The sequence below is a fragment of the Oncorhynchus gorbuscha genome, linkage group LG03, assembly GCF_021184085.1.
Source record: "Oncorhynchus gorbuscha isolate QuinsamMale2020 ecotype Even-year linkage group LG03, OgorEven_v1.0, whole genome shotgun sequence".
In the NCBI taxonomy this organism is placed as follows: Eukaryota; Metazoa; Chordata; class Actinopteri; order Salmoniformes; family Salmonidae; genus Oncorhynchus; species Oncorhynchus gorbuscha.
In genome coordinates this window covers 59,743,573-59,769,088 of record NC_060175.1, presented here as the reverse complement: position 1 = coordinate 59,769,088, position 25,516 = coordinate 59,743,573, and the positions used below count along the sequence as shown (strand labels likewise).

The 25,516-nt window shown below is 42.4% G+C and overlaps 1 protein-coding gene across 1 annotated transcript in view; it reads left to right on the top strand.

Moving 5' to 3' along the window:
- The first annotated feature begins 3,400 nt into the window (after positions 1-3,400).
- LOC124031642 (R3H domain-containing protein 2-like) overlaps positions 3,401-25,516 on the top strand; it is a 124,892-nt gene continuing 102,776 nt past the window's right edge. The window contains 1 exon segment of the mRNA XM_046343136.1: positions 3,401-4,144. The gene's annotated coding sequence lies outside the window, so the exon portion shown is untranslated.

Sequence of the window (25,516 nt, the reverse complement as noted above, 5' to 3'; positions counted from 1 at the left end):
CCATGCACAAAGTAGATGTCCTAACCGTCTTGCTAAAACTATAGTTTGTTAACAAGGGATTTGTGGAGTGGATGAAAAACTAGTTTTAATGACTCCAACCTAAGTGTATGTAAACTTCAGACTTCAACTGTAGGTATATGAAAAGTTAGGATAGCCTGAACATATGAAAGTTGGTTTGGTGTCTTTAACTTGAATGGTTCAGGAGTTACTGTTTGTGGGTTATTTCATGCAGATGCATGCACATTTATTTAATGATTGATTTTTGTTCCGAATCCCTTTTGGCCCGAAAGTCTAGGGGGGATGGTAATGAGACCCGTAACATAACTCATGCAAATTATTATTGTGACAAAGTAAAAGTGTGCACGAAATAACCACGACAACAGAAATCTACCGTCAAACTCTAGGTTTATTTATAAACACATGGTAATGGGGGGAGCAGGAAAAGGGGCTGAGCTGGACCCAAGGAAAGAAACAATATACAAAAACAAACCCCTAAGCTAGACTAGCCTACTTTAACAACTAACTAACTAACCAAAAATACAGTGGGTGGTCCGCCCAGTTCTAACTAGTGTATTTAACAAAGTTCATAGGGTAGTGTATGCCCATGGGCGACTTGTCTTGGTTTCCCCTTTTTCCCACCAGCAAACAAACAAACACCATAACCAAAAACAACTCACAGGTGATGACAAAGTGCTATGGAGGTGCTTTAAACAAAAGAGAGGTTAAGACACAAAGCAAGAGTGAACCACAGAGACCTACAGACATGGCATTTACAGAGAGATTGAGCTGAGCTGAGCTGAGCTCTAGAACAAACAAATGATGGGGTTTTTAAACCATGGGGAAGGAACTGTGATAGGTCAGGAAATAGGAGGAGGTGTGTCTTCTGATTGATGATTGATTGTTGACTGATTGGGGAGTGATGATTTTCACCTGTGAGGGGAGAAGGAGAGAAAAGAAACACACACAGGATACACACACACAGGATAACTGTATCCGTAACAATTTTAAAAAGTGTTAAAGAATTTGAAGTTAGGATAGCCTGAACATGTGAAAGTTGGTTTTGTGTCTCTAGCTTGAACGGTTCAAGAGTTACTGTTGGTTGGTTATTTTATGCGAATTTCTGCAAATTTACACTACCGGTCAAAAGTTTTACATTTTTAAAAACTATTTTCTACATCGTAGAATAATAGTGAAGACATCAAAACTATGAAATAACACATATGGAATCATGTAACCAAAATAGTTGAGTATGTATTTGAGATTCTTCAAATAGCCGCCCTTTGCCTTGATGACCGCTTGACACACACACTCTTGGTATTCTCTTATCTTGATACCTTTCAGTGTCCCTTGCTAGTTTCTGTCCCACAATCTTGTTGTGCGCAATAAGGTGTTCCCATTCCCTCATGCTTGTGTACACAAAATTCCACCCCTTGGGGTATTAAAACACATTAATCATTACTACCAACACACAAACAGTGAGTGAGTTAGCTACAGTATATCGACAATTCTATTTTTAGTAACAGAGTGTTTTCAAGACAAGGGTGGAATAGATGGGTACAAAATTGAAGTACCAAATAAGAGTAACATGAGTTATCTGAAAAGATTTGGCATGGGTCCTCAGATCCTCAAAAAGTTCTACAGCTACACCATTGAGAGCATCCTGACCGGTTGCATCACTACCTGGTATGACAACTGCTCAGCCTCCGACCGCAAGGCGCTACAGAGGGTAGTGCATACAGCCCAGTACATTACTGGGGCAGAACTCCCTGCCATCCAGGACCTCTACATCAGTCAGTGTCAGAGGAAAGCCTTAAAAATGACCAAAGACTACAGCCACATAGTCACTTTACCCCCACATTGACTCGGTACCGGCACACCTGTATATTGCCTCTTTATTGTTATTTTATTGTTGCTCTTTTATTTGAAAATGTTTTACTTTAGTTTATTTAGTAAAAATTTTGTTAATTCTTATTTTTCTTAAAACTGAATTGTTGGGCTTGTAAGTAAGCATTTCATGGTAAGGTCAACACCTGTTGTATTCAACGCATGTGACAAATAACATTTGATTTGATTTTGGTGTCAAGCTTATGGTCATGTGGCAGCAGTGTGTAGGAGGGAGATTCCTAGATGTGAGAAGTGTGCAAGATGACATGAGACAAAGGAATGTATAGTATCGGTGGAAAAAGTGTGTGTAAACTGTAGGAGTAACCCTGGTTCTGGAGATAAGCGGTGTCCGGTGAGAGAAAGGCTGGTTGATATTGCCAGGATCAGAGTAGTGTAGAAGATGTTGTGTGCTGAGACAGTGATGAGAGTAGTAGAGAAAGTGCCAAGGCTCAGGAGAAGACCAAAGTTTATTACAGAAACAGGGGGCAGGCAAAAGACAGGTCAAGGGCAAGCAGAGGTCAGTAATCCAGAGCAGAGTCCGAAAGGTACAGAACGGCAGGAGGGCTCAGGGTCATGGCAGGCAGAGGTCAGTAGTCCAGAGTGGTGTGACAAGGCAGGCAGAATGGTCAAAAACCGGGAGAGATAGAAAACATGAGGAGACTTCAGGATGCTGGCCTTCTAGGCAGAGTTGCAAAGAAAAAGGAATATCTCATACTGGCCAATATAAAGAAAAGACTAAGAAGGGCAAAAGAACACAGACACAGGACAGAGGAACTCTGCCTAGAAGGCCAGCATCCCGGAGTCGCCTCTTCACTGTTGACGTTGAGACTGGTGTTTTGCTGGTACTATTTAATGAAGCTGCCAGTTGAGGACTTGTGAGGCATCTGTTTCTCAAACTAGACTTGTCCTCTTACTCAGTTGTGCACCGGGGCCTCCCACTCCTCTTTCTATTCTGGTTAGAGCCAGTTTGCTCTGTTCTGTGAAGGGAGTAGTACACAGCGTTGAATGAGATCTTCAGTTTCTTGTCAATTTCTCAAATGGAATAGCCTTCATTTCTCAGAACAAGAATAGACTGATGCATTTCAGAAGAAAGGTCTTTGTTTCTGGCCATTTTGAGCCTGTAATCAAACCCACAAATGCTGATGCTCCAGATGCTCAACTAGTCTAAAGAAGGCCAGTTTTATTGCTCCTTCAGTTTTGTTTTCAATTGTGCTAACATAATTGCAAAAGGGTTTTCTAATGATTATTTAGCCTTTTAAAATGATGAACTTGGATTAGCTAAGTTGGAACACAAGAGTGATGGTTTCTGATAATAGCCTACTATGTAGATATTCCATTTAAAAAATCTGCCATTTCCAGCTGCAATATTCATTTACAACATTAACAACGTCTACACTGTATTTCTGAGGGTAAAGGCGGTCAAGCAGGAACCAATTGGATGATCGAGAGGGGGGGCGTTCCTGCTGATGCAGGAATGCCCACATGCAGGAACACCCCGTATTGCGGGCCGCACTCACACAGTATTGGAAGCCGGAGCTGAAGGGAATCTCGTTTTTCTTTATCCAAAGTGTAAGGTTTTCGTTATTTTCATTTTAGAAGTTATTGGATGCGTTCTCTCTGATTTTATCTTCCACGTTCGATGTAGATACCCCTCACGTGTGTGCGGTTTTGAGTCGATAGCGTTTGACAGTGGCTTTGACAGTTTGACAGTGGCTTTGCAGTGGCTTTTACCGTGAGCCAACTCAGCGTTTGATTAGCCATGGAGCCAACGTTACTAATTAGCTAGCGATTTATTCTTACCATTATTAGTTAGCATTGGGTAAACCATTCGGAGGGTGGTTGACAAGCGGTATCGCTAACTAACCGCATACATATCGGCATTTCTTCAATTGTCTCGTAACCCATATCTTGTCATCGATATTTTAAAATCGAATGTTACGTTAGCTAACGTTGAAGAGAATTAGCTAGCTAAAAGGAGCAGGTGAGCTGACACCTTGTTTGACAGCTAAGTTAACGTTACTGTTACCGTTAGATAATAAGAAAAGGCTAACTTGGTTGCTGCGTATTGTCAGTGTGAACTGTCCGTTTAGCTAGCTAACGTTAAACATTTGGGAACTCAGCACTGCACTAGCAGCTGCTAGCTTACCCTACACTAATGTTAGCCTGTCTGTGTACCAGCAGTAGCTAACGCGTTAGCAGCCTTCAACTCGAAAAAAAACCCATCGAAGAAGCTTTCGTTGAGAGAAGACTCATCTAAACGGTAAGCGAGAGTTTTTCAAATATTCTACCAACCACTGTAAATTAGCAAACTAACTAGCTAGTCTACCTAATGTACTTGCCAGAATATACCGACCCTATCGTGAAGCTATTTTACACTGAGCTGCACTGAAGTCTGAACTCAATCATGGCTACATTAAGACACAATGGAGCTGGTGTGAGATATGGGTTGGAAAACGTACCCCAATGTAGGGATGGGATATGCCGCTGTACTCCAAATCGTACCTTTTATCAACACTGCTCTTTAAATACTGCTAGTTTTCCCTGAAAACTGCCCTTTTTGTCCTCATGTTAACTAGCAGTAGCCATTATGTAATTACATGTTGGGTTGAACAACAAATGAGCTGATTGGCTGACACTGCCATTCCAAAATGGCTGCGGTGGCTCCTGCTAGTTAGCATTATGACGAAAAAGGCAGTTTTCCTGGAAAACTAGCAGTATTTAAATCTTCTCGATGTGAATGAAGTTAACTTGGAGTACAGTGGCATATCCCATTCCTGCATCGAGGAAAGTTTTCTGACCCATATCTCCTGTCGGCTCCAGTGTCTTTAATGTAAACATGATTGAACTCCGTGTATTGGCATGCGGCACTTGGGGTGGACACCCACCTCAATCAATGAGAGAAGATTTTAAATGGACAAGATGGTGGCGAAAACATTGGATTACTTCATGGAGCAAAACATTTATTTCATTTAATAACGGAGCATTTTCTTTCAATTCAAATTAACCCTCTGCAACAAGACATGGAAATTTAGAAGACATGTGTTGTCTTCCAAGTCGCTGTGCTATGCTTTACACAAACTACTTTGTAACGGCTGTATGGAAGTGTTGCTATATTTTGTTATGGTCTCAACATATGCCAAGCACTGTGTGTGTGTGTTAGTCATTGCCCTCTACCTGTATTTTTGGGAGAATAGTTCATTTCTGGATGCATTGTTGGATACCCTACATATCATACAGTTTACTAGGAACTGTGTTGTGGGGGGGGATTGAAAGCTTTACTGGAAATATAGCCTCAGCCTGAGCCTACATGCTTTGGGAAGCACTATTCAAATACTCTTAGTTGTAAAAGGGGATCAAATACCCATCATATACTATACAGCCTAAACTAACGGTACTCCACAATCTGGTTTGAATATCACAGAATAGCATGGTCTATTAGATTAGTTAATGTAGCAAACTTCAGCCCCCCCCCAACTCATCTTGCCTAATGAGCACATAAGAGATTGGATAGGAAAAGCATGTAGTGCAAATGAATGTACGCTGCTCACTCCCTGTGCAGCAGCAGCATATAGTAAATTGGTGTCAGAATGTTATGGGTGGGGTATGTGGTTTTTAGAGAGTAGCTTGTGTGGTTTTAGGGACAGGCTTGTCTTCAGTAGGTGAACCATTGATTCAACAGTCTGCTTCTAATGAAGCGCCAGTGTGGTGGGAGTTGCCTGCTGTGGCTGCCTGTCTCTGTCATCCACCTCAATTTGCTATTGCACTGGTGGCTGTACCCTAACTATCATTTGGTACATAAACACACGTAAATATGCAGTTTCCCTTATTTGAACCTGTTTAGTTTACATTTTTTTGTTGGAACATGAAAAGGCTCAAGAGACATTTGATTTTCTATCCTTAGTTTGTACCATGTGTTATCTAGCCACATTTAAAACATTTATTTTAATTTATAGATTAACTGGTTTGACTAGATTAGACATACAATTGATAGGCCTATAGATGGAAGTTTTATATCATAAACATAATTCTTTGAGATGGTGATTTGATAGCCCTGAGTAATTGTGATTCAAAGTGATGAGTCATCTCATTCTGTTCTACCCTATTCAAAAACACTTACATATTGTGTCTTGCCTATTCTCCCTCTGAACGGCATACATACACAATCCATGTCAAGGCTTAACAACTCTTCTTTAACCTGTCTCCTCCCCTTCATCTACACTGATTTGAAGTGGATTTAACAAGTGACATCAATAAGGGTTCATAGCATTCACCTGGTCAGTCTGTCATGGAAAGAGCATGTGTCCTAATGTTTTGTATCCTATCTATCTGAGAACTAAAAATCACCTAAATTAAAGCTAGACAGGAAGATCTGAAAATACCCATATCAGTGTTAATTGTATGTTTGAGCAAAGAACAGCATAAGCCATGGCTTTAAAACTGCATTTTCACTCTGCTGCATTGCAAAATGGGAGTAATTGCAGGAAATCAGCTTTAAAAACAGAAATACAAACATCTCTGCTCCATGGATAAATTTGTAGAATTGCAGGAAGTTGGCTTAAAAATGCAACTGTTTCTATACCTTTTTGATCCAGATAAAAACCTGGGGTAGATTCACCGCCATAGAACCCTATCCCTACTCATCAGTTTGTCTACCTGAGATCTGCTTCTGTGTTTGCAGCGGCAGCGGAGATGGTGGCTTTTTCTAGAGACTTGAAGAGATATTTATAGATCTGGTGCAACTGCTGCTTCTCTCTTTCTCCTCCTCTCCCCCCTCTCTCTATTCATCCTCTCCCTCCCTCTCCTATCTACCCCCTCGATTTATCTGTGTATCTCTCCTTCTCGCTGTCTTTCCCTCCACGCCTTGTTAGATGTATATAATCCTTCCACTGCTTGCTAAATATAAATAATTGATCAGACCTGGAGGCTGGGAGGGAATAGGTGACTGGTTGCAGGGCTCTGGGTCCAGGTTTACATTGGACGTGTGTGTGTTGGTTGCATGGCTGTGGGTCCAGACTGGATCAGACCTACCATTGCTGTCAGTAGCTCGACTTCCATCCAATTGAGGACAAATTTGAAAAAATCTGTATGAAAACAATATGCACATTGTCCCACAAGATGTTTCCATCAATTGTACTGTTTGCAGATGAAAAGCTGTGCGTGATTATGTAGTGCACATGAAAATAACTTTTTTTTTTGTGGTTAAATTCCCATGTATGGAATTAAAAAAATACAAGTTACTGGTTTATCCCAAAAAAAGGTTGCGTTATATAGCGACTGTTCCCACTCTGGTCTTGGCACGTGTGCTCTTGCCAACAGCTCACAGATACAGTGCAGGTATAGCCTACATGATGACATTGTTATGGACAAAGTAAGCAAGATCATTTTTTTTGTCAAACTGCAGTCAAGAATCGATCATCATGTCACCAGAATAAGACCCTCGATATTTATTAGAAAGGAGCATCATCGCTGTGCACTTTCACCACCCTGTGAAGTATATCACTTATTTAATCTGTAATTTTTAGCCTAATAAACTGCATGCTTTCCCAAATCGTAGGGGGAGCACCCCACAACATATCATCGCGTGACTCCAAGTTACTCTGGTATGATGGTTATTATATAAATATTTCTCTCAAAATAATTTCCCACCGCCAATTCTAGCATTTCTATTTTACAGGCAGAAAAATATCCCACCTTGTCTAGCATATTTTATTTTGTTAACATTTGGTAAGTTTACAGACATTAGCTGTTTCAGTCAGGCCTGTCGTGACATTATTTTATTCAGTCAACATGTACTTTTATCGCAGAAAAAGGTTGGGGGGGGGGGGACTGGTTTGTGCTGCAAAGGAGAGGTTTGAGGCAGCAAACCACTCACTGGGAGAAGACATGAACCGGTATCGAGGGGGAGAGAAAATGGATCATCAGTCATCACTATTAGAGCTGATATTTCAGTCACAAGATGTCCAAACAAAAGCACACAATAAATCCATTGTTGTGAAATGTATAAATTTGGGGCAGCAGGTAGCCTAGTGGTTAGAGCGTTGGACCAGTAACTGAAAGGTTGCAAGATCGAATCCTCGAGCTGGCAAGGTACTGTTCCTAGGCTGTCATTGAAAATAAGAATTTGTTCTTAACTGACTTGCCTAGTTAAATAAAGGTTAAATTGAAGGCACATTGCAGTTATCACGAAACTACCACGAACAGGTCCCGATCATCATAAAGGGGAAAAATAAAAATGTAACATACCCAATGCAACAATGCTGTAACGTTAGTATGAGATTTGCATCGTTCAAATTATATGCCATGAATATAAGGTGCTCGGCATGTCATCGTTGTTATGTTGAAAAATGGCAATGAAAGGTATGTGACAGCAGCGAAACGGCCTGCTCTGTGCTTTTAGCTGACCCTACTTTACGCAGCTATATATCTTTATATATTTATTTCCATACTGTATAGATATCTATATACTGTATCGATTTTATTTCTATATACATTTTTCTTTCCTCCGCTCCTGACTGCATATGCTGCCATAGAAATTGAATGACTAGAACGTACATCCCCATTCAAGTCAGTGAGGGCATAATAGGTGGTCATAAACGGTTATGACAGTTTTATTTTCATGACTGTCTTCATCCATAACCTTCGATTATACGGTAATTGTGCAAGCCCTAATGTTTATCAGTGCAGTGCCCAGCTAGCTAAAACTCCATCCCTGTGTTTGTCAGTGACGCTAGCTAGACGCAAGCAGGCTACAATTTAAATCAGCTGATGAACTTACTTGTGACCGATATAGCCTGCTTGTACAGGAATAGAGATGTTTTTATAACTTTCTCACTGTCTATCAGAGTATGTGTCTGTCTGCCCCAGTGCCTGTGTATCATTGTGAGTGAGCCATGCACAATTTAGGTCACAGGAGACAATGGCCCCAAATAGATTTTTAATTTTGGAATATTGATAAGTGGCAGTTGATGTCAAGTGCGTGTTGTCTCTGCTAATTTAGGTTAAAACACTTAACAGACTAGATTGATCACTATTTGAACACAAGGGCAAGTGGCAACTCGATAAAGGGGTTATGGGCCATGTGTTTGGTTTGAGATTTAGCCTGTGACTACATTTGATAGAACGTCATAGCCCCCTAGCGTTCATACGGAACTGGACTATCATACGCAATAGGACCAAAATCTGCATGTGGAGTTGTAATGTTTTGATTTTGTTTGAATTAAGCAACAATATTGTATTTAACGAGCCTAACATGTGCCATATTTTTGTCGTGATGCATGAGAGCGTGTGCGCATGCATGCATACATAACGGTGTCTGCATGTGAGAGAGGTGCAGTTCATACTAGAGGTCGACCGATTAATCGGAATGGCTGATTAATTAGGGCTGATTTCAAGTTTTCATAACAATCGGTAATCGGTATTATTGGACACCGATTTGCCTTTTTTTAAATTTTATTTTATTATTATTATTATTATTATTATTATTATATATATATATTTTGCGCCTTTTATTTAACAAGTCAGTTAAGAACAGCTCTAACCACCTGCCTTACATTGCACTCCACGAGGAGCCTGCGTGGCAGGCTTGACTACCTGTTACGCGAGGGCAGCAAGAAGCCAAGAGAAGTTGCTAGCTAGCATTAAACTTATCTTAAAAAACAATCAATCTTAACATAACTACACATGGTTGATGATATTACTATGTTATCTAGCGTGTCCTGCGTTGCATATAATTTAATTTAAATTTTACCTTTATTTAACCAGGCAAGTCAGTTAAGAACATATTCTTATTTTCAATGACGGCCTGGGAACAGTGGGTTAACTGCCTGTTCAGGGGCAGAACGACAGATTTGTACCTTGTCAGCTCGGGGGTTTGAACTCGCAACCTTCCGGTTACTAGTCCAACGCTCTAACCACTAGGCTACGCTGCCGCCCCAGCCTGTTCATTTCTCATTGAATCACAGCCTACTTTGACAAACGGGTGATGATTTAACCTCTTGGTCCTACCTGGCACGCAGGCGTCCCATCTAGAGATCTGGAAATGCAAATGTGCTACGCTAAATGCTAATTGTATTAGTTAAAACTCAAACGTTCATTAAAATACACATGCAGGGTATTGAATTAAAGCTACACTCATTGTGAATCCAGGCAACAAGTCAGATTTTTAAAATGCTTTTCGGCGAAAGCATGAGAAGCTATTATCTGATAGCATGTAACACCCCAAAAGACCCGCAGGGGACGTAAACAAAATAATTAGCATAGTCGTCGCTACACAAACCGCACAAATAAAATATAAAACATTCATTACCTTTGACCATCTTCTTTGTTGGCACTCCTAGATGTCCCATAATCACTATTGGGACTTTTTTTCCGATTAAATCTGTCCATATATAGCCTAGATATCGATCTATGAAGACTGTGATAAACGAAAAAAATAGCGTTTCATAACGTAACGTCATTTTTTTAAATTAAAAAAGTCGACGATAAACTTTCACAAAACACTTCAAAATACTTTTGTAATGCAACTTTAGGTATTAGTACACGTTAATAAGCGATAAAATTCATCAGGAGGCGATGTAAATTCTATAGGTGTCCGTCTGGAAAAAGATGTCCGGAGAGCTCTCGACCAAAACATCCAGTCGGAGACCGGAGGGAATCGGTTCCCTTGTGTCGGTTTGACCAAGAATCAAAGCCGAATCAAATGACAAGACTCTAGACATCGTGTGGAAGCTGTAGGCACTGTAACCTCGGCCTCATTTAATCCGGTTCAATTTGAACAAATCCTGGAAGTAGCGCATGGATATTTATTTCCATTTTCAGTGATCAGATTTTCCTGCACTTTTCGATGAAACGCACGTTCTGTCAGTCACAGCAGTGATTTAACCAGTTTTATAAACGTCTGAGTGTTTTCTATCCACACATACTAATCATATGCATATACTATATTCCTGGCATGAGCAGCAGGGCACTGAAATGTTGCGCGATTTTTAACAGAATGTTCGAAAAAGTAGGGGTAGGACTAAAAGGTTAACAAGCGCGTTTGCGAAAAAAAAATCGCTGTCGTTGCACCAACCATAAACATAAATTCCTTTCTTTAAAATCAATACACAAGTATATATTTTTTAACCTGCATATTTAGTTAATATTGCCTGCCAACATGAATTTCTTATAACTATGGAAATTGTCACTTCTCTTGCGTTCCGTGCAAGCAGTCAGGGTATATGCAGCAGTTTGGGCCGCCTGGCTCATTGTGAACTGTGTGAAGTCCATTTATTCCTAACAAAGACCATAATTATTTTGCCAGAATTGTACATAATTATGACATAACATTGAAGGTCATACAATGTAACAGCAATATTTAGACTTAGGGATGCCATCTGTTAGATAAAATATGGAACGGTTCCATATTTCACTGAAAGAATAAACGTTTTATTTTCAAAATGATAGTTTCCGGATTTGACCATATTAATGACCTAAGGCTCATATTTCTGTGTGTTATGTTATAATTAAGTCTATGATTTGATAGAAGCATTCTGACTGGGCAGCGGCAGGCTCGTAAGCATTAATTCAAACGGCACTTTTGTGCGTTTGCCAGCAGTTCTTCGCAATGCTTGAAGCATTGCGCTGTTTATGACTTCAAGCCTATCAACTCCCGAGATTAGGCTGGTGTAACCGATGTGAAATGGCTATCTAGTTAGCGGGGTGTGCGCTAATAGCATTTCAAACGTCACTCGCTCTGAGACTTGGAGTAGTTGTTCCCCTTGCTCTGCAAGGGCCGCGGCTTTTGTGGAGCAATGGGTAACGATGCTTCGAGGGTGGCTGTTGTCGATGTGTTCCTGGTTCGAGCCCAGGAAGGGGCGAGGAGAGGGACGGAAGCTATACTGTTACACTGGCAATACTAAAGTGCCTATATAAACATCCAATAGTCAAAGGTATATGAAATACAAATGGTATAGAGAGAAATAGTCCTATAATTCCTATAATAACTACAACATAAAACTTCTTACCTGGGAATATTTAAGACTCATGTTAAAATGAACCACCAGCTCTCATATGTTCATAAGCTTTCATAGCTTTCTTACATGGCACAAATTGCACTTTTACTTTGTTCTCCAGCACTTTGTTTTTGCATTATTTAAACCAAATTGAACATGTCTCATTATTTATTTGAGGATACATTTATTTGATGTATTATATTAAGTTAAAATAAGTGTTCGTTCAGTATTGTTGTAATTGTCATTATTACAAATAAATAAATACATTAAAAAATAATCGGCATTGGCTTTTTTGGTCCTCCAATAATTGGTATCGGTGTTGAAAAATCATAATCGGTCGACCTAGTTCATACCTGTGTGTGTGTGTGTGTGTGTGTGTGTGTGTGTGTGCGTGTGTGTGTGTGTGTGTGTGTGTGCGCGAGAGAGTGTTAGGCCTGGGTGGTATCCAGATTATCTTCAAACCGACCTTGTGCCATACCGGCCATACCGGCACTGAACACAAGGGGTGTTTAAAAAAAAATAAACACTGAGCTTTTGCTCCAAAAGCTAACAAATGCATATAAAATGCAGTAGAGCATGCTAACTAAATGCTAATGAGTGCATTGCAAATAATTTATATAGTGTCTGACCTAAAGTATTTGCAGGACAGATAGCCCAGTTCATATTTATACAAGTAACAAAAAAAATGATTTGCTGTTACCAAGCAATGCTTGATTTTGGAAGAAGCCCACCACTAAATAGCACGTTATCAGCATGTTAAATGTGCAACTGGATGTGAAAAAATTCTAGACCACCTTTACGTACATACCCCAACCAGAAGCCATGGATTACAGGCAACATCCACACTGTGACGACCCTCCCACTCTGTCTGCCGTATTCTGTCTTTGTTCTTGTTTCCTTATTAGGATGCCAATGGGCGGAGTTGAGAGGGTCGTCAGCTACATGGGAAACACCTGGGCCAGGTGTCTCCCAGGATAAATAGACCTCTTCCACATTCATGGAGGAGACTCTCTCCATGCAGACACCTTTTGTAGATTGTGTTGTGGTTCTTGGTGGCCTTTTGTTTGTTTGCTTTGGCACCTTTCATCACCCTGCATTATCACATTCATGCATGCAAAACACTCACTTACACTACTGATTACTGATTACACACACCATTGTATATTATACTTAGTTGCTTTAGTTAATAAATACATATTTTGCTACTCCTTATCTCCACGTTGTCTCCCTTTGTTACGGGCTTTGAGCCGGTTCGTGACAAGTGGGGGCTCATCCGGGATCTTTGAACTATTGGTTTGGGAGACCGTGGAGGTACGTGTTTGGTTTGAATATGGTGTTTGAGTGTGATCGGCCCAGTATTGGTTGCCTTTGTTGTTTGGTTTGTGTGCTATGTTGGAGAGAGTATAATGGTTAGTTTCCAGGCCTTGCCTAGCCTGAACTCTTGTTCTACTTTCTGTTGGGACGTCAGTCTGAAGTGAGTAATCTGCTGTGTACCTCGGTGGGAGATTTGGGTAGGGTAGTGGAACTTGCTACCCGGAGCTATAGCCTTTTTCCCCTGATAGGTTTAGCGACGTGTTTCATTTTTTGGAATATGTTGGGCATGGTTAATGTTTGTTATTTTTGTGTGGTGTCTGTGGACTGAGCAGTTGTCTCGGGGGCACATCCGTGGCTTGGTGGAATTTGCCAGCATGCTGGGGAGTTCTATTTCCTTGCCAACGGGCTACAGTGCGTAAATTCCCACCGCAAATCTGCACGAAGACTAGGGTTGAGTTATTGTAGGTTTTGGGGAAGCTCCATATCTCATCTCTCTTCTGTGGTGCTCAGGGTGATTGTCAATTCTCGGGTTGTGTTCTGGTGTGCTCAGCAGAAGGGAAGAGCGATAATTTTTTTTTGTGTGATTATGGCGTCTTATGTAGATAAGTTCATTCGCTCTCCATCAGAGGAATTGTTAGATTTAGGTACTAAAGAACAGCTGTTGAAGGTCGCGGAACACTACAAGGTTGAGATTAGTCATAAACGTCTAAAGAATTCTATTAGGTTGATATTGAAAGCCAATCTGATGGAGAGTGGTATTCTTGAAGTTACCACCGGGCCAGCCTCTGCTGAGGATTTGTTGTCTCCCCATAACGTTACAATGGCCATTCCATCGGTTAGTCCTAGTAGCCTTCTTTTTGAACAGCAGAAAGAACTGCTTTTGTTACAGCTAGAGCATGATCGTGAGAAGCTAGAGCATGATCGTGAGAAGCTAGAGCATGATCGTGTGAAATATGAAAAGGAATTGGCATTTAAACAAGATATGGAGCGTGCTAAAATCAAGTTGCAACAAGAACGTATAGAGTTGGTTAGGGAAGGAAAGATCTCAGGGGAGAGTTTGTTTTGGGAAGGTGACCCAGATTTACCTAGGGGTTGTTCCGCTTTTGGTCATGCCCCAGAGACATTTGATATTGTTGGGAACTTGCGGTTATTGCCTCGGTTTAATGAAAGGGACCCCGAGACATTCTTTTCGTTGTTTGAGCGGGTTGCTGACGCTAGGAGTTGGCCTGATTCTGACCGCACTTTAATGTTGCAGTGTGTGCTGACTGGTAAAGCGCAGGAAGCATATTCAGCTCTTAGTGTACACGACAGTGCCAGTTATGATAAAGTTAAAACAGCTGTGTTACAGATTTATGAATTGGTCCCTGAGGCTTACCGCCAACGATTTAGAACTTTAAAAAGGGACGATAACCAGACTCATGTTGAGTTTGCGCGACAGTTATCTTTACAGTTTAATTGCTGGTGTTCCGCCTCTGCAGTTGTGACTTTCCAAGGGCTGTGTGATCTGATTATGTTAGAGCAATTTAAGGACACAATTCCTGATCGTATTGCGACTTATATTAATGAACAGAAAGTAAAGAATGTTGCTGAAGCTGCGGTTTTGGCGGACGAGTATGTGTTGACTCACAAAAGTGTCTTTGCAAAACCCCGTATTCGGAAAGAGTGGGGGCATTCGGATAGATTTGGGCTTCGCTCACCGAGATACTTTGGTTCTCGGGCAGAGTTCTATTCAACTAGGGTTGAACCTGACTCCCATGGTAAGGCTGACTTTGGGCAGGAGTGTCACTACTGTCAAGGTTCAGGTCATTGGAAAAACGAATGTCCACTTCTCAGGTCAAAGGGTGCTTACGCTAAATCTAAGCCTGCTGCGTTAGCTGCACCTGTTCCACATCAGTTCATTCTTGACTCATTTCCTCAGGCCCAGGAGAATGTGAAATTCCATATTGATCCAGACTATTTACCTTTCATTACAGAAGGTTTTGTGTCTATGTTAGGAAGTAAAGACCTAGTGCCAGTGAAGATCCTGAGAGACACAGGTGCCTCTGAATCATTTGTGTTGGAGTCTGTGTTACCCTTTTCTGCTGAGACTGATTCGGGGAATAGTGTTCTAATTAGGGGAATAGGTTTGAACACTCTGTCAGTTCCATTGCATAAACTGATGTTGGATTGTGGGCTGGTGAAGGGTGAAGTTGTTGTGGGGGTGCGTCCTTCGTTGCCTATTGAGGGTATCGACGTTATCCTTGGGAATAACTTGGCAGGTGAGCGTGTATGGCCAGTCGTGTTTCCATCTCTAGTGGTTTCCACTAAGCCGTCATTTGTTGGGATTCCTGATGAGAGTGTACAGAGTTTCCCAGAGGTGTTCTCTGCGTGTGCAGTGACATGTTCTATGAGCCGTGGCGAACTAGTCACTGCGCCGACTAATGATAATAATACAAAGTATGTCACTGTCTTCCCTGTTATCCCGTTATCTGTAACCCGCTCAGATCTAATCAATGCTCAACGGGATGACCCCACGTTGGAAGAGTTGCGTGATCAAATTGTGCCTATAGAACAGTTGGGAGATGTCGCCCATGGCTATTTTCTCCAAGAGGATGTCCTGATGAGAAAGTGGGTGTCTCATGATAGTGTTTTTCTGGGGGAGGCAATTAGTCAAGTTGTTGTACCAGTTAAGCTTCGTGAGTTGGTGTTGGAAACTTCTCACAGCGACGTTGCTGGACATATGGGGGACTGATCCTTATGGAAAACCTATGCAACTTTGTCTACACACTCATATTAAGACATTTCTTTTCACCATTCAGATTAAACTGTGTATAAGGTAGTTTTTTTTGGATGTTTTAGATTACTGATTTTATCAAAAAGCACTTGTCACACATCTGTCAATTAACTGGTAAGACATTTCTAATTAAAGAGGGATGTTTCAATCAAAACTATTAAACCAGTACCATTGTTAATCAAGCTATTAAACCAGTACCATTGTTTCCTACTACTCAGCCAACCTTTTGAGTATCTGATTATTGACTGTGTGGGTCCTCTGCCTCGTTCTAAAAAGGGTAGCAGTTACCTGTTCACTGTGATGTGTCAGACCACTAGGTTTCCTGCTGCCTATCCTCTCCGATCTATCACGACTAAATCGGTGTTAAAAGCTTTGACTCAGTTTCTCTCATTGTTTGGAATCCCTAAGGTCATTCAGAGTGATCAAGGATCTAATTTTACCTCTAATCTGTTTGGTCAGGTTCTTCAACAGCTCCATATTAAACACAATGTGTCTAGCGCCTATCACGCGCAAAGTCAAGGAGCACTGGAACGTTTCCATCAAACACTTAAGTCTTTGTTGAGAGCTTATTGTACTGAGATGGATAAGGATTGGGAGGAGGGGTTGCCTTGGTTACTGTTAGCCGCTAGGGAAGTTTCACAGGAGAGCACAGGTTTCAGTCCAAATGACCTTGTGTTTGGACATAGGGTGCGTGGACTTTTATCTGTTCTCCAGGATGACTGGAAGTCTCCCGAGCCTCCTCAGTCCCTGTGTTCGTATGTGTGTGATTTCCGGCGACGGCTGTATGCCGCTGGTGAAATGGCTAAAGAGAAGTTATCATCTTCACAGGAGAGGATGAAGGGCATATTTGATCGCCGAACTGAGCCTCGTCACTTTAGTCCAGGTGACCAGGTTCTTGCTCTGCTGCCAATTGTTGGTTCTCCTTTTCAAGCCAAATTTCAAGGTCCATATACAGTGGTGCGCCAGTACACTGAGCAAAATTATCTAGTTGCCACTCCAGAACGGAGGAAAGCACACCAGCTGTGCCATGTAAATCTGTTAAAACCCTATTATGCACGTTCCTCTGAGACTGAACAGTGGGATTCTACAGAGGACGGTAAAAACCTGTTCTTTTGGCTGATCCCGTTGTTTCCTTGGGTTCTTGTCGTGCTAGACCTGTGCATGAGGAGGAAGATGTTCCTGGTCCTGACGATTGTATATTGCAGGGTAGATTGAAAAATTCAGAAACACTGGATATTTTAGACAGTCTTCTCACTCACCTACCTGTTGATGAGCGGAAAGAGATGGTTGGTCTGATTCAGAGATTTCCAGGTTTATTTTCTGATACACCTACACGTACAAACTTAATAGAACATGATATTGACATTGGAGGTGCTGACCCCATTCGTCAGCGGTTCTATAGAGTTTCTTCAGAGAAACTATGTTGTCTGGATGCTGAGGTCAAGTACATGCTGGAGAGTAAGATAGCAGAGCCTTCTTTCTCCAGTTGGGCTTCTCCCTGTATCTTGGTCAGTAAACCGGATGGAACAAACCGTTTTTGTACGGACTACCGTAAGGTAAACAGTGTCACAAAGCCAGATTCATTTCCTCTTCCTCGGATGGAGGACTGTGTTGATCAAGTCGGTGCAGCTAAGTTTGTGAGCAAATTTGACCTGTTAAAAGGCTATTGGCAGGTGCCACTGACGAGTAGGGCACGTGAAATCTCTGCCTTTAGTCTGTACTCGTATTCAGTTATGAGTTTCGGTCTGCGCAATGCACCTGCCACTTTTCAGCGACTTATGAACAGGGTTGTCGCCGGTCTGACCGGGTGCGCTGTTTATTTGGACGATGTAGTGATCTATGCAGATACTTGGGAAGAACATCTGTCCCGTATTCAAGCCTTGTTCGAACGTCTGGCTGCGGGTCGCCTCACAATCAATCTGGCAAAATGTGAGTTTGCTCAGGCGACCGTTACATACCTTGGAAAAGTGGTTGGGCAGGGTGAAGTGCGTCCTGTTCGGGCTAAAGTGGTGGCTATTGATGCTTTTCCACCACCAACTACTAAAAAGGAACTGATGCGTTTCTTGGGCATGATTGGTTATTACCGTAGTTTTTGTAATAACTTCTCTACTGTGGTCGCTCCCTTGACAGATATGCTGAAAGCTAAGGCTGTTTACGTTTGGTCTACTCGTTGTCAACACGCTTTTGAAGATTCAAAGAGGTTGCTTACCTCAACTCCAGTGCTGGCTGCTCCTCGCATGGATTTGTCATTTAACTTGCAGGTGGATGCTAGTCATGTGGGGGCAGGTGCAGTTTTGCTGCAAGCAGATGTGTCTGGGATTGAGAGGCCTGTTAGTTTCTTTTCTAAAAAGTTTAACGATTATCAGTTGACCTATTCGGTTATTGAAAAGGAAGCGCTAGCACTCATTTGGGCGCTACAACACTTCGAAGTGTATGTCGGGTCGGGGGTAGTACCTATTGTGGTCTACACCGACCATAACCCCCTCACTTTTTTGAGGTCCATGATGTGTCCAAACCAGAGGATAATGCGATGGTGTTTATTTTTACAATCATTCCATCTCGATGTGAGGCACATCCGGGGGACTGAAAACGTGATTGCTGATGCGCTCTCTCGTGCGCCCTGTTCCTAATGTTTACGTGACTGACCATTGTTTCGTATTGTCATGTTCTCTCTGTCCTGTCTGCTCCCTCCTGGTCTTGTTTTCTTTCGTCTTAAATGTTGCTTCCTGTGCGAAGGTTGCTGAGGTCTGGGGAGGAGGTTGGCTGGGGCAAATTGTAAGTGTGAACACGTAAACCCTCATCAATTTGGGGCACAGAGGCTGTGTCAATTTGGAACTTGGAGGCTGGGATTTTGTTCCGGGGTCCTTGTTGGTCCCCGGTTTTATGGGGGGGTATGTGACGACCCTCCCACTCTGTCTGCCGTATTCTGTCTTTGTTCTTGTTTCCTTATTAGGATGCCGATGGGCGGAGTTGAGAGGGTCGTCAGCTACATGGGAAACACCTGGGCCAGGTGTCTCCCAGGATAAATAGACCTCTTCCACATTCATGGAGGAGACTCTCTCCATGCAGACACCTTTTGTAGATTGTGTTGTGGTTCTTGGTGGCCTTTTGTTTGTTTGCTTTGGCACCTTTCATCACCCTGCATTATCACATTCATGCATGCAAAACACTCACTTACACTACTGATTACACACACCATTGTATATTATACTTAGTTGCTTTAGTTAATAAATACATATTTTGCTACTCCTTATCTCCACGTTGCCTCCCTTTGTTACGGGCTTTGAGCCGGTTCGTGACAACACTGAGCGAAAGCTGCCACTTTCAAGGAGCGGGACTCTAACCCAGAAGCTTATAAGAAATCCTGCTATGCCCTTCGACGATCCATAAAACAGGTAAAGCATCAAAACAGGACTAAGATCGAATCGTACTACATCGGCTCTGACGCTCGTCGAGTGTGGCAGGGCCTGCAAGCCATTACAGATTACAAAGGGAATCACAGCCAAGAGATGCCCAGTGAAATGCCTACCAGATGAGCTAAACTACTTCTATGCTTGCTTCGAGGCATGTAACACTGAAACATGCATGGGAGCATCAGCTGGAAGACTGTGATCATTCTCTCCTCAGCCGATATAAGTAAGACCTTTAGCTCAGTTGGTAGAGCATGGCGCTTGTAACGCCAGGGTAGTGGGTTCGATTCCCGGGACCACCCATACGTAGAATGTATGCACACATGACTGTAAGTCGCTTTGGATAAAAGCGTCTGCTAAATGGCATATATTATATATTATTATTATTATTATTATTCACAAGGCCGCAGGGCCAGACGGATTACCAGGACGTGAACTCCGAGCATGCGCTGACCAACTGGCAAGTGTCTTCACTGACATTTTCAACCTCTCCCTGTCTGAGTCTGTAATATCAACATGTTTTAAGCAGACCACCATAGTGCCTGTGCCCAAGAACACTAAGGTAACCTGCCTAAATGACTACCGTCTGTAGCCATGAAGTGCTTTGAAAGGCTGGTCATGGCTAACATCAACACCATTATCCCAGAAACCCTAGACCCACTACAATTTGCATACCGACCAACAGATCCACAGATGATGCAATCTCTATTGCACTCCACACTGCCCTTTCCCACCTGGACAAAAGGAACACCTATGTGAGAATGTTCATTTACTACAGCTTAGCATTCAACACCATAGTGCCCTCAATGCTTATGATTTTCTCTTTCCTTTTGAGCCCACGGCAAGAAGGCACCAGAGCCTACCGTTTATAATGGGTTCTCTCTAGATAACACAGTCACACAGTATATGGAAAGCATGAGGTGTGGCTAACATTTGCAAGCTTGAGCTAGCATACACACTCCGTAGCACAGAGTAGATCCTCCATATGACGTTGAGAAATAGTGCATTGTAGGTAGTTTAGAAGATATCTGGAAATAAGTGAATAAATATGTAATAACGCAAAAACATAACTGTTCTACACTAACTTTTGTCTGAAAATTAAATATACATTTTACTCTACTACGTTACCCACTCCAGTCAGCAGATGGCGGTGTGGGAATTTAAGGCAATGCTGTTGGTGTGATGTAAAATCTAGTGGACGGAACGCTTCTTTCAGCAGCAGCAACAGTTTGTCCGCCACCTCGGTAGCTTGCTTGCCAAAATAGCCAAACCAATAAAGCTCTTTAGACGCTTTAGTGTATATTAGCCACTGTGTTTTAAACCCTCTTCTGTCGTCTAGTTAGTTATTCGATTTAAATTCATATTTACGGGGTAGTTATTAGTCAGCTAGTGGGCTGGTTGTTAGCAATGACCTAGATAGCTAACATCCTCGACCATGCGGTCACTAAACTACTCTCCTCCTGCTGAAGAAGAGGTCTGCTGGACGGAGGAAGAGGATATCACAGTAAAACAAGAAACAGAGTGTGAGGCTGTTACAGTTAAAAAGAAAGACTCGTTGAGTGAAAGAAGAATTTAACTGTAAAAGAAGTGGAGGATGTAGTTTATGGAGTGAAAGAGGAGGGGGAGATGACTGTTACATGGAAAAAGGAGGAAGAAGAAGAGGAAACTGGATATCTGGGCCCCGTTTCCAAAACAGATTTTAAGGCATCCAATGATGAACTTAGCCGTATGATGGTTTTGAGAAACCGGGCCCTGATTAACACTAGTAAGTACTGTCTTAAATGCTTCTTCACCTGCATTGTTTGTTTGGGGTTTAAGACTGGGTTTCTGTACAGCACTTTGACATCAGATGATGTAAGAAGGGCTTTACAAATACACTGCTAAAAAATAAAGGGAACACTTAAAAAACACAATGTAACACCAAATCAATCACACTTCTGTGAAATCAAACTCTCCACTTAGGAAGCAACACTGATTGACAATACATTTCACATGCTGTTGTGCAAATGAAATAGACAACAGGTGGAAATTATAGGCAATTGGCAAGACACCCCCAAAAAGGAGTGGTTCTGCAGGTGGTAACCACAGACCACTTCTCAGTTCCTATGCTTCCTGGCTGATGTTTTGGTCACTTTTGAATGCTGGCGGTGCTTTCACTCTAGTGGTAGCATGAGACGGAGTCTACAACCCACACAAGTGGCTCAGGTAGTGTAGCTCATCCAGGATGGCACATCAATGCGAGCTATGGCAAGAAGGTTTGCTGTGTCTGTCAGCGTAGTGTCCAGAGCATGGAGGCGCTACCAGGAGAATGGCCAGTACATCAGGAGACGTGGAGGAGGCCGTTGGAGGGCAACAACACAGCAGCAGGACCGCTACCGCCGCCTTTGTGCAAGGAGGAGCACTGCCAGAGCCCTGCAAAATTACCTCCAGCAGGCCACAAATGTGCATGTGCTCAAACGGTCAGAAACAGACTCCATGAGGGTGGTTTGAGGGCCCGACGTCCACAGGTGGGGGGTTGTGCTTACAGCCCAACACTGTGCAGGACGTTTGGCATTTTGCCAAGATTGGCAAATTCGCCACTGGCGCCCTGTGCTCTTCACAGATGAAAGCAGGTTCACACTGAGCACATGTGCCAGACGTGACAGAGTCTGGAGACGCCGTGGAGAACGTTCTGCTGCCTGCAACATCCTCCAGCATGACCGGTTTGGCGGTGGGTCAGTCATGGTGTCGGGTGGCATTTCTTTGGGGGGCCGCACAGCCCTCCATGTGCTCGCCAGAGGTAGCCTGACTGCCATTAGGTACCGAGATGAGATCCTCAGACCCCTTGTGAGACCATATGCTGGTGCGGTTGGCCCTGGGTTCCTCCTAATGCAAGACATTGCTAGACCTCATGTGGCTGAAGTGTGTCAGCAGTTCCTGCAAGAGGAAGGCATTGATGCTATGGACTGGCACGCCCGTTCCCCAGACCTGAATCCAATTGAGCACATCTGGGACATCATGTCTCACTCCATCCACCAACGCCCCGTTGCACCACAGGAGTTGGCGGATGCTTTAGTCCAGGTCTGGGAGGAGATCCCTCAGGAGACCATCCGCCACCTCATCAGGAGCATGCCCAGGCGTTGTAGGGAGGTCATACAGGCACGGAGGCCACACACACTACTGAGCGTCATTTTGACTTCTTTTAAGGACATTACATCAAAGTTGGATCAGCCTGTAGTGTGGTTTTCCACTTTAATTTTGAGTGTGACTCCAAATCCAGACGTCCATGGGTTGATAAATTTGATTTCCATTGATGATTTTTGTGTGATTTTGTTGTCAGCACATTCAACTATGTAAAGAAAAAATATTTAATAAGAATATTTCATTCATTCAGATCTAGGAAGTGTTATTTTAGTGTTCCCTTAATTAATTACCAGGTGGTAAGGGTAGGTAACAACACATCTGCAACGATGATCCTCAATAAGTGGGCCCCTCAGTTGGTGTGTGCTCAGTCCCCTCTACTCCCTTTTCACTCATGACTGCATGTCTCGAACACCACCATTAAGTTTGCTGATGACACAACAGCTGTAGGCTGATCAACGACAAAGATGAGACAGCCTATAGGGAGGAGGTGTGAGACCTGACCGTGTGGTGCAAGGACAACAATCTCTCCCTCAACGTGATCAAGACAAAGGAGATGATTGTGGATTACAGTAAAAGGAGGACCGAGCACGCCCCCATTCTCATTGATGGGGCTGTAGTGGAGTAGGTTGAAAGCTTCTAGTTCCTTGGCATCCACATCACCAACAAACTAACATAGTCCAAGCACCACAAAACAGTCGTGATGATGGCACGACAAAACATATTCCCCCTCAGGAGACTAATATTTGTCATGGGTTCTACAGCTGCACCATCGAGAGCATCCTGACAGGTTGCATCACTGCCTGGAATGGCAACTGCTCGGCCTCCAACCGCAAGGCACTACAGAGGGTTGTGTGTATTAGAGGTCGACTGATTATGATTTTTCAACTCCGATACCGATTATTGGTGGACCAAAAAAGCTGATACCGATAAGCCGATTTTATTTGTAATAATGACTATTACAACAATACTGAATGAACACTTATTTTAATTTAATATAATACATAAATAAAATCAATTTAGCCTCAAATAATGAAACCTGTTCAATTTGGTTTAAATAATGCAAAGTGTTGGAGAAGAAAGTAAAAGTGCAATATTTGCCATGTAAGAAAGCTAATGTTTAAGTTCCTTGCTCAGAACATGAGAACATATGAAAGCTGGTGGTCCCTTTCAACATGAGTCGTCAATATTCCCTGGTAAGAAGTTTTAGTTTGTAGTTATTATCGGAATTATAGGACTATTTCGCTCTATACCATTTGTATTTCATTAACCTTTGACTATTGGATGTTCTTATAGGCACTTTAGTATTGCCAGTGTAACAGTATAGCTTCCGTCCCTCTCCTCGCTTGAACCAAGAACACAACGACAACAGCCACCCTCGAAGCAGCGTTACCCATGCAGAGCAAGGGAAACAACCACTCCAAGGCTCAGCGTGAGCGAGTGACGTTTGAAACTTCGGTTACACCAGCCTCATCTCGGGAGTTGATATGCTTGAAGTCCTAAACGGCGCAATCCTTGATGTACAACGAAGAGCTGCTGGCAAAACGCACTAAACTGCTGTTTGAATGAATGTTTACGCGCCTGCTTCTGCCTACCACCACTCAGTCAGATACTTAGACACTTGTATGCTCAGTCAGATTATACGCAACGCATGACACGCTAGATAATATCTAGTAATATCATCAACCATGTGTAGTTAACTAGTGATTATGATTGATTTGTTTTTTATAAGATAAGTTTAATGCTAGCTAGCAACTTAACTTGGCTTACTGCATTCACTCCTTGTGGAGCCGGGGCCGAGCTTCCTGCCTTCCAGGACCTCTATACCAGGCGGTGTCAGAGGAAGGCCCTAAAAATTGTCAGACTCCAGCCACCCTTGTCACTCCGTTTTCTCTGCTACCGCATGGCAAGCGGTACAGGAGTGCCAAGTCTAGGTCCAAATGGCTTCAAAACAGCTTCTACCCCCAAGCCATAAGACTCCTGAACATCTAATCAAATGGCTACCCAGACAATATTTTCATTGACCCTCCCTTCTGGAACGCTGCTGCTACTCTGTTATTATCCATGCATGGGTGCTTTAATACCTCTACCTACGTGTACTTGTTACCTCGACACCCGCACATTGACTCTGTACTGGTACCCCGGTATATAGCCCCGTTATTGTTATTAAATGCTGCTCTTTAAACTCGGCGGTCACTGTAAATAACAATTTGTTGTTCACTGACTCTACTACTTTCTCTTGTACAGTTTTCTACCTAATATACCTGGGTAAAATAAAGATCAGTAAACAACTCTGGAGGGGGGAAAAACAATTTAATTCACACCTCCAAAATTATTTTGTTTTCCCTGGTTATAGATTTTTTAAATGAAATTACAATTGTTCATATCGAAAATTGGATGTTCTGATTCCATGTCAATGCGCAACTCAGACTACCAATTTTTTTAGGTCTCAAAGAAAACTAACATACAGTTGAAGGTCAGAAGTTTACATACACCTTAGCCAAATACATTTTAAACTCAGTTTTTCACAATTCCTGACATTTAATCCTAGTAAAAATGCCCTGTCTGAGGTCAGTTAGGATCAACACATTATTTTAAGGATGTGAAATGTCAAGGGGGTTGAGTACTTTCGCAAGCCACTGTACATACAGTTGAAGTTTACATACACTTAGGTTGGAGTCATTAAAACTAGTTTTTGAACCACTCCACAAATGTCTTGTTATCAAACTATACTTTTGGCAAGTCAGTTAGGACATCTACTTTGTGCATGACATGAGTAATATTTACAACAATTGTTTACAGATGTTTATTTCAGGTGTACCTGTGGATATATTTCAAGGCCTACCTTCAAACTGAGTGCCTATTTGCTTGACATCATGGGAAAATGTAAAAAATCAGCCAAGAACTCAGAAAAAAATTGTAGACCTCTAAAAGTCTGGTTCAATTTCCAAATGCCTGAAGGTAACACGTTCATCTGTACTAACAATAGTACGCAAGTATAAACACCATGGGACCACGCAGCC